This window comes from Triticum aestivum, chromosome 7D, assembly GCF_018294505.1.
Source record: "Triticum aestivum cultivar Chinese Spring chromosome 7D, IWGSC CS RefSeq v2.1, whole genome shotgun sequence".
NCBI lineage: Eukaryota > Viridiplantae > Streptophyta > Magnoliopsida > Poales > Poaceae > Triticum > Triticum aestivum.
In genome coordinates, this window is record NC_057814.1 from 635,312,632 (window position 1) to 635,323,213 (window position 10,582).

The 10,582-nt window shown below is 45.5% G+C and overlaps 1 pseudogene; it reads left to right on the forward strand.

The window, feature by feature from the left end:
• Positions 1 to 6,182: 6,182 nt before the first annotated feature.
• On the forward strand, positions 6,183 to 6,707 carry LOC123165339 (cytosolic sulfotransferase 8-like; annotated as a pseudogene).
• The last annotated feature ends 3,875 nt before the right edge of the window (positions 6,708 to 10,582 follow it).

The window sequence follows — 10,582 nt, forward strand, 5'->3', positions numbered from 1 at the left end:
CGATTCTCAAATAATTAAAGCCTTTTCCAGCTCTGGTCACTGTCGACAAGCTGAGCGCATCACCGTGCAGGCAAGATCCCAACGTTCACAAAGATCCAACCCCAAGGGTAAAGCAACATCATAAGCCATCGTTTTCTTCTTTGTTTCCTAATAATTCCACGTTCACCTGCCATCGAATGCTACTTGCTTGGAGTGTTCTGGATGGAATCTGGACTAGATTCATGGCTACCAATGACACTGGTTACTTAGCATCACAAAAATTAAACGTGTATGTGGAGTAAGAGCTTAATTTCTGAGTAGGTGAGCTAGTGTTCACAATCGGATCAGAATGAGAAGATGGTGTCCGTCCTCATGGTTTCTACTTTTCTCCAAATCATTGAGCCTTATCCAGCTCCAAATAGCTGAGCATCGCCCATACATTCACAAGGATTCAACCCAGGGGTAAAGCAGCAACATCAGTGATCGTTTTCTTCCTTTTTTCCTTGGAATTCCACATTCACATGCCAATGATGGCTGCTTGCTTGGAATGTTCTGGGTGGAATCTGGACTAGCTTCATGGCTACCAACAAAACTTTTTCCGTGAATACGTAAACCTTGCGTATCATTTCATTGATAGAAGGAGTAAAATAAGTACAAAGGAGTACAACACATGACACGAACGCAGGAAGGTGTGAACATGGTGCCCAGAGCAGAGAAACAAGGATTCCCGGCCCGAGGATACATGATACGTCTCCAACGTATCTATAATTTATGAAGTATTCATGCTATTATATTATCTGTTTTGGATGTTTATGGGCTTTACTAAGCACATTTATATTATTTTTGCGACTAACCTATTAACCGGAGGCCCAGCCCAGATTGCTGTTTTTTACCTATTTCAGTGTTTCGAAGAAAAGGAATATGAAACGGAGTCCAAACGGAATGAAACCTTCGGGAGAGTTATTTTTGGAACGGAAGCAATCCAGGAGACTTGGAGTGCACGTAAGGGAAGCAACGAGGAAGCCACGAGGCAGGGAGGCGCGCCCTCTCCCCCTGGGCGCGCCCCCCACTCTCGTGGGCCCCTCGTGGCTCCCCTGACCGACTTCTTTCGCCTATATATATCCATATACCCTAAAACCATCGGGGAGCAGAATAGATCGGGAGTTCCGCCGCCGCAAGCCTCTGTAGCCACCAAAAACCAATCGGGACCCTGTTCCGGCGTCCTGCCGGAAGGGGGATCCCTCACCGGTGGCCATCTTCATCATCCCGGCGATCTCCATGACGAGGAGGGAGTAGTTCACCCTCGGGGCTGAGGGTATGTACCAGTAGCTATGTGTTTGATCTCTCTCTCTCTCGTGTTCTTGAGGTGATCCGATCTTGATGTATCACGAGCTTTGCTATTATAGTTGGATCTTATGATATTTCTCCCCCTCTACTCTCTTGTAATGGATTGAGTTTTCCCTTTGAAGTTATCTTATCGGATTGAGTCTTTAAGGATTTGAGAACACTTGATGTATGTCTTGTCGTGCTTATCTGTGGTGACAATGGTATATTCACGTGATCTACTTGATGTATGTTTGGGTGATCAACTTGCGGGTTCACCTTGTGAACTTACGCATAGGGGTTGGCACACGTTTTTGTCTTGACTCTCCGGTAGAAACTTTGGGGCACTCTTTGAAGTACTTTGTGTTGGTTTGAATAGATGAATCTGAGATTGTGTGATGCATATCGTATAATAATACCCACGGATACTTGAGGTGACAATGGAGTATCTAGGTGACATTAGGGTTTTGGTTGATTTGTGTCTTAAGGTGTTATTCTAGTACGAACTCTATGATAGATTGAACGGAAAGAATAGCTTCGTGTTATTTTACTATGGACTCTTGAATAGAACGATCAGAAAGATCAACTTTGAGGTGGTTTCGTACCCTACCATAATCTCTTCGTTTGTTCTCCGCTATTAGTGACTTTGGAGTGACTCTTTGTTGCATGTTGAGGGATATTTATATGATCCAAGTATGTTATTGTTGTTGAGAGAACTTGCACTAGTGAAAGTATGAACCCTAGGCCTTGTTTCAACGCATTGCAATACTGTTTACACTTACTTTTATCATTAGTTACCTTGCTGTTTTTATATTTTCAGATTACAAAAACCTATATCTACCATCCATATTGCACTTGTATCACCATCTCTTCGCCGAACTAGTGCACCTATATAATTTACCATTGTATTGGGTGTGTTGGGGACACAAGAGACTCTTTGTTATTTGGTTGCAGGGTTGTTTGAGAGAGACCATCTTCATCCTATGCCTCCCACGGATTGATAAACCTTAGGTCATCCACTTGAGGGAAATTTGCTACTGTCCTACAAACCTCTGCACTTGGAGGCCCAACAACGTCTACAAGAAGAAGGTTGTGTAGTAGACATCAATACATCACAGCTAAACCTACCAAACCCGAGCCAAAAACGGTGATGCCAAACCAACGGGAACTCCAACATCATCTGTACCAAAACCGGGGACACCGCGAGCGAGCAAGATAGTGCCTTCGGGGAGGAAGACGACGCCGGGACAACGTCACTATCCGGTCCGAGGGACCCGGGCCTAGGGTTTCCCTAAGCTCAAAGAGGGGCTCAGTTGAAGGCCTTGGCGGTGCCTCCAATAAGAAAAACGACACCCGCGGGCACCGTCGCAGCCAGCACCGGCAAGCCAAGCAGGGATCTCTCCCTGGCTTGAAGCTGAGTGATCCTATAGTTGCGGAATTCGGAATCAGATGATGAGGCCACTGCTGGTCGGAACCACCATGTCAGGAAGGGGTTGGCGGGGTTGCACCTACCATCGGAGGTGGCACCGCCTCCGAACCCACGAGCATAGAATCAGGCAAAAGGGGGAGCTTTGTGGTGTACTGGGCAGGGCATGCAACGAGGCGAACTACACGGGGGTACTGGGGTGACGGCGTCCAGCAACGCCAGCAAGCAAGGACTAGAGGGACGCAGATCGAAGCTATCGTGGCCTTAGCCGTCGGGACATTGGTGAACAAGGTGAGCTGGAAGGAATGCAACTACCTAGTCGCCAAGGCCGAAGCTGCCTGGTAGGGGTCGCCGACAGCAAGGGACACTGAAGTGACGCGGGCCCGAAGCCGGCAGAGCCGGAACAGTGCCGACAAGGACCATCGCGAGCCACAAATGCATCGCTGCTTCCACGCGAGAGCCGTCACCGTGGCTCGGGGGGCTGCCAGGGACAAGGGGGCCGCCTGCACGGGAGGCAGGCCGCGAACACCCTGCAACCGGCCACAAGCTCCAAGACCCAGCCATGCCCGTCCGAAGCACCAGCAACTACCGGGTCATGGGGCTGTCGAGGGGTTGAGGAAGCTGCAGGAGGTAGCGCCCGTGGCAACGTCCAGGAGCACCGGATCCGCCGCCGACCGGTAGGCTCGAGCAGCAACTAGAGGGGGGATCCCGGGGTCGCGGGCCAAGGGGATGGAGGTGCGTGCCGTGTGGGGATCCGCGGCGGCCGATGATGAGGGGGAGGCGCGGCTAGCCGGAGACGTGCGGGGATGGGCTGCTAGGGACCGGATTCGCAGCCGCCGGACCAGCTGGGGAAGGCGGTGGCGCCGCTGCGGTAGGGGCATGCCGTGGGGGTGGTCGGGGGTGGGGGCGCGAGATATAGAGATCCGCCCTGCCGCAACCTTCCTGGGGCCAGCATGGCTTCGCCGATCGGCCCTTCGGTGGCGGCGAAGCGGGGGAGGGCGGTGGGGGAGGTTGCTAGCGGTGGCGGTAAGGTTCCCCCATGTTCCCCCATATCTTTTTTTCCCTACCGTGTTCATTAGAGTTAGGTCAGCTGTATAGTGAGAAGCCAGCTTCTACGTGCAGGTGTGGCTCATCGGATGCCCACATGACAATCAATTGTTTCCTGTAACCAGTTTGTACGTGGTGAATGTGTATGTGTCTCTGGGCCAACCTTTCTTCACATCAATGGAGCAAGCATATGGCAACTTAAATAATGGACAAACAAAGGTAAACAAATTTATTTGTAAGGGAAAATGGATCACCGGAATGGATTAACCCTAAAATAAACAAATATAATTTTAGAAAGAAAAATAATACTCCCTCTGGTCCTTTATACTCTGTTTATTAGATTTTTGTCAAGTCAGACTTTACAAAGTTTGACAAAATTTGTAATAAAAACTAACAATATCTACAATACAAAATATACATACTATGAAACTACATTTTACAATGAATATAACAATATTGATTTGACATTGTGAATGTTGATACATTTTTCTATAAGTTTGGTCAAAGTAGAGATACTTTGACTTTGGACAAAACTTATATGCAGACTAGAAAGGACCGGAGGGAGTATTATGCAACTATGTGTAACATAACAGAACATCAGAGCTTCTACATTCTCTCACTTTCTCATTACCCTCAATACTAAAAAACAAAAGTAAAAATAAAGTTCTCTAATCAAGAATGAATTCTTGACATTTGTATTCTCCAAAAGGAAGAAAGAAAAATGAAAATATTTGCAAAGAATTTACACATAAATTACATCAATTTCTTTTTAATATGTGAGAATCTGGATATATGATATACTAATAGTGATCTTTTTCCAACAAAAAAGTTTTCTAACAAGGAATCAATTAGTGTCATTAGTATTACAAACAAAAATAAATAAGAACAAAAAAATCTAAAAAATTAACTTTTCGAATAAAGAATGAATTCATGGGATTGGTACTACCCTTAGGGAATAAATAAAATAAAATAAAAACAAAAAGAATCTACAAATAAAGTTCTTTAAGAACTAATGAATTAGTGACATTGGTATTACCCTTTAAGAAAATAAATGAAATCAATTAAAAGAACAATGAAACCATTTGCACATAATTTACACACAAAAATGTGTTTCTTGTAATATGAAAGAATAAACAGATAATAGTCAATTTTTGTCAACACATTTTTAGGAAAATATTAGGGGCATTTAATAGTGGATTTTTCGCAAAAAGAGGAAGGTTCCTAAGAAGGAGTGAGTTAGTTGCATTGTTATTTTCATCAAAGAAGAAAGAAATGAAATAAAAAAACAAAATAATTGAATTAATGAAATTTTCTAACAATTCATGAGTTAGTGCTTTCTTATTCCCTTTATGAAGAAACAAAAACAAAAATAAATCAAAATAATATTTTTTCTAAGAAATAATTAACTAGTGCAATTCGTATTACCCTTTAAGAAGAAACAAAACTGAAGTAATATAACAAACAATGACAATATTTGCACAAAATTTACAAATAAATTACATTTTTAAAATGCAAGAATAAGCATATAATACTCCCTTTGTACCTAAATATATGTCTTTTTATAGATTTCAATAAGGGACTACATACGGATGTATATAGACATATCTTAGAGTGTAGATTCACTCATTTTGCTTCCTATGTAGTCTCTTATTGAAATCGCTAAAGGGAGTTATATTTAGGAATGGAGGGACTAGGGAAATTCTCATAGAAAAGGAAGTCTCCTAAGAAGAAATGAATTAGTGGCATCGGTAATACCATTAAAGAAGTATGAAAAAATAAGTAAAAGCTAAAACATGAAAATAATGAGGTTTTATAAGAAAGAAGGAATTAGTAGCTTTGGTATTACCCTTTAAAAAACTAAAACCAACTATAACTAAAACAAATCAAAATAATGAGTTTTTTTAAGGAAGAATGAATTCCTGGCATTGGTGTTAATCTTTAAGAAGAAAGAAAATGAAAACAGATCTAAAACAAATAATAACAAAAAATTCACACAATATTAATTTTTTTTTGTTTTTCTAAATTGGAAAGAATAAGCATATAATATTATAACTTTTGCAAAAAAGAAGTTCCATAAGAAGGAATAAATTTTGGCATTTGAATTACCTTTAACGAATAAATTGAATGAAATAATAACTAAAACAAAATCGAAATAACAAAGTTTTATTATGAACAATGTATTAGTGCCATACCCTTTAAGAAGAAAGGAATAAAAACTCTTTAACAACTTCACACTTTTTAATAGTATGCGAAGAATAACTATATAATAATCCAATTTCCGCATGTACATTATAGTATTTGTGTGATTTACACTCACCCAGCATCCCAAATATACCCATAGATCAAAATAGTATTCCAACTTACAAATAATGAAACAGAAAAATTGTAAAAGTAAAAAACATAAAACATGAAAAAACAAGCCATCTGCCGGGAGTCCAAGGACGTGCTAGTGTCATGGTACTGGTTCCTCAAGAAGGTAGTCGCCCTCGGCGACCACCAGCCGCACCTCGATCTTGACTTCGCCGAGCTCTTCGAGGTGTTCTGCGAGGGCCGCAACATATGCGGGCCCATGTGGCGGCAGGCGGCCGAGTACTGGGAGGCGAGTAGGGAGCGCCCGGACAAGGTGCTCTTCCTCGGGTACCATCACGGTGGAGGAGGAGGATGCCCGCGTGGTGGCTGCCATCTTGGAGCTGTGCAGCCTGGAGAAGCTACGGAACCTGGAGGTGAACAGGAAAGGCGCACCGGGGTGAGCACCGACTCCAACGTCGCCTTCTTCAGGAAGGGCATGGTCGGCGACTGGAGCAACCACATGATGCCCGCCATGGCAGCGAGGCTGGATGCCATCGTCGAGGACATGCTACGAGGCAGCAGGGGCTTCTCGTTTACTAACTCTTGCCATGCGGAAGAAGGTGCTCCGCCGTATATCGGTTGACGGGTGAAAGTTTTTATTGTGTTGATGATTACCAAATAAGCAAATTGATATACTATAAGGGCGCGCTACGGGTCGGCCAACTGATTCTTTTGAAAAGATTCGTCGCCTGGCGAGCTATCCCATTGCGTGATACGAGAACTTTTCTACGAAATCTCCTCTTCTCTAATTTCCTGCAACAATTCACTTGTTACAATTTTTGTTGAAAACCTCCTCTTCTCTAATTTTCTGTAACAAGAACTTTGCTACGAAATCTCCTCTTCTCTAATTTCCTGCAACAAGTCACCTGTTACAATTTTTGTAGGGGATATGACTACTGGGTATGACCCGCCCAGGAGGGGCCGGGTCATGCCACTTGCGGCTTATAATGAAGATGCCCAAGAATATATGAAGATGGCGGTTCATAGAGCGAGCTTATTGAAGGCCTAAGACCCGGAGACGATTTGAGGCCCACGGGTGTGAGCCGCCATATGTTTAACTTGTATTGTAAGGCAAGCTTAGTTAGATACCGAGCCGGACACGTCTGTATGAGCCGGCCGGGATTCTGTAAGCCGCCGGGCATCAACCTGTATATAAAGGGGTGATCCGGCGGCGGGTTAACTCAAGAAAACAACTCATTGAGAACTAGGTCAAGCGTATTCCCTCCCTGGTAATCGAAACCAAAGCAATACAACCTAAAGCAGGAGTAGGCTTTTACCTCGTTGAGAGGGGCTGAATCTAGGTAAACTCTTTGTGTCCTTTGTCCCGTTTAACCCCTTCAAGCTAACCTAGCTACGATGACTCCACACCTAAGTACCTTTGCTAAGGCATCTGCCGTGTTAAGTCCACAACAGTTGGCGCGCATCATGAGGCCTTCGCATAGTGGTTTCAAGTTCTTGAAGGACAGCTTCTTAGGGATCAAGGGATACGCCATGGGTCGGATGACCAAGAGCCGCCGTGGCAAGCTCTACATCGACGAAGCTGGCTGGGGCCTCAAGGCTGGCTCAATTGAGTACGGGTACCGGGTCCCCTTCGGCGGAATCCACGTCTTCATCGGCAAGATTGGTGAGTCAGAGCCCGAGCCAGATGCCTTCAACTACATTGTCGAGACGGCTCAGCGCGCACGACCCGCCAAGGTTCAAGCCGCCGTGAAGCACGATTTTGTGGGTTTTACCCACGGACTGGATCTTGGGGAAGGATCTGTGTCCGGTGGAGAGACGGGCATCTATTCTGGTGATGAACCCTCAACCGGCGAGACCAATTCCATATATCAATTGCAAGATGGTGGGCTTGAGGGCTGTTACGATGGCGACAGTATTTCGGACCCCTATGAGCCGCCGAACAGGGTTGCGATTGAAGGAAATATGCCCTAGAGGCAATAATAAAGTTATTATTCATTTCCTTATTTCATGATAAATGTTTATTATTCATGCTAGAATTGTATTAACCGGAAACTTAGTACATGTGTGAATACATAGACAAAACATATTGTCCCTAGTGTGCCTTTACTTGACTAGCTCGTTAATCAAAGATGGTTATGTTTCCTAACCATAGACATGCGTTGTCATTTGATGAACGTGATCACATCATTAGGAGAATGATGTGATGGACATGACCCATCTGTTAGCTTAGCATTATGATCGTTACAGTTTTGTTGCTACTGCTTTCTTCATGACTTATACATGTTCCTCAGACTATGAGATTATGCAACTCCCGAATACCGGAGGAACACCTTGTGTGCTATCAAACGTCACAACGTAAATGGGTGATTATAAAGATGCTCTATAGGTGTCTCCAAAGGTGTTTGTTGGGTTGGCATAGATCGAGATTAGGATTTGTCAGTTCGTGTTTCGGAGAGGTATCTCTGGGCCCTCTCGGTGATGCTCATCACTATAAGCCTTGCAAGCAATGTGACTAATGAGTTAGTTGCGGGATGAAGCATTACAGAACGAGTAAAGAGACTTGCCGGTAACGAGATTGAATTAGGTATGATGATACCGACGATCGAATCTCGGGCAAATAACATACCGATGACAAAAGGAATAACGTATGTTGTTATGCGGTTTGACCGATAAAGATGTTTGTAGAATATGCAGGAACCAATATGAGCATCCAGGTTCCGCTATTGGTTATTGACCGGATATGTGTCTCGGTCATGTCTACATAGTTCTCGAACCCTTAGGGTCCACACGCTTAATGTTCGATGACGATTGGTATTATGACTTTATGTGATTTGATGTACCGAAGGTTTTTCATAGTCCCGGATGAGATCACGTACATGATGAGGAGTCTTGAAATGGTCGAGACGTAAAGATCGATATATTGTAAGGCTATATTCGGACATCGGAAAGGTTCCGAGTGATTCGGGTATTTTTCAGAGTACTGGGGAGTTACGGGAATTCACCGGGAGAAGTAATGGGCCTTATTGGGCTTTAGTGGAGAGAGGGGAGAAGGGCCAAGAGGTGGCGCGCGCCTCCCACTGCCCAAACCGAATTGGACAAGGGGTGGGGGCGCAGCCCCCCTTTCCTTCTCCCTCTCCCTCTCTTTCCTTCTCTCCTACTCCGAATAGGAAAGGGAATCCTACTAGGACTTGTGAGTCCTAGTAGGACTCCCTATGCTTGGCGCGCCCCCTAGGCCGGCCGCCTCCTCCCTTCCTCCTTTATATACGGGGGAGGGGAGCACGCCAAGGACACAGAAGTTGATCTTTTAGCCGTGTGCGGTGCCCCCCTCCACAGTTACACACCTCGGTCATATCGTCGTAGTGCTTAGGCGAATCCCTGCGCTGGTAACTTCATCATCACCATCACCACGCCGTCGTACTAACGAAACTCTCCCTCGACCTCAGCTGGATCTTGAGTTCGTGGGACATCACCGAGCTGAACGTGTGCAGATCGCGGAGGTGCCGTATCTTCGGTGCTAGGATCGGTCGGATCGTGAAGACGTACGACTACATCAACCGCGTTGTCATAACGCTTCCGCTTTCTGTCTACGAGGGTACGTAGACAACACTCTCCCATCTCGATGCTATGCATCTCCTAGATAGATCTTGCGTGGTCGTAGGAATTTTTTTGAAATTACTGCGTTCCCCAACAGCGATCTTCATGGCTGGCACACAACCAGTGCTCGGCTCGACGACTACTGCGGCTATGACCTCCTGTTCAACGGCTGCGGCGACGGCCAGGGCGAGTGGCTCTAGGCGCCCGCCGGCTCAAGTGTTATCCGAGCTCTTGGAGGCTTTGGTAACCTTATTGGCTGCAGAGGCGACACTAGATAATCGGGCACAACATAAGGTGGATGTTGCAAAACTATGAAATGAGATAGCTCAAGCCAAGGAGGAATTCAACGCTGAGAATGCTAGGATGGCAACGGAATGAGCCGCTTTGGACGCTGAGACACAATGGATTCAGGCAGAGTCGTTCCGGCTTACCTTGGATCAGAACGCTTCAAACGCCGTTTTGAGGAGGAGCCACCAGACCCGTCTACCCACAGAGTTTGAGGCTAGGAACCTTTTCAACACACCTGGGACAGGAACCAGTGACCCGCCCGTGGTAAACCAGGTTGTCGATGCACCCGCGACCGGAGCGATGGTTCCACCTGTGTTGCAGACCCGCCTCGTTTGAATTTGACTCCACCTCAGCACGTTCCAACACCACCGGGTTATTATTCTAACCCTATGGACAACATGATTGCTGCAGCTACGCAATTGGCGGCTCTCCCTCTTGAAGGCGAGTATCCAGCCACAATGGAGATACGGAGGGCCGGCGAGCTTCTTCAGGCAGTGGTGGCTCAGTAGGCGGCTTATTCGTACAGTCGTGAACGGATTCATTCAACCCCTCGTCCAAGCCGGAGTTATAGCAGGCATATTGATTCGCCAGCGGTTTCAAGCAGTGAGCGACACC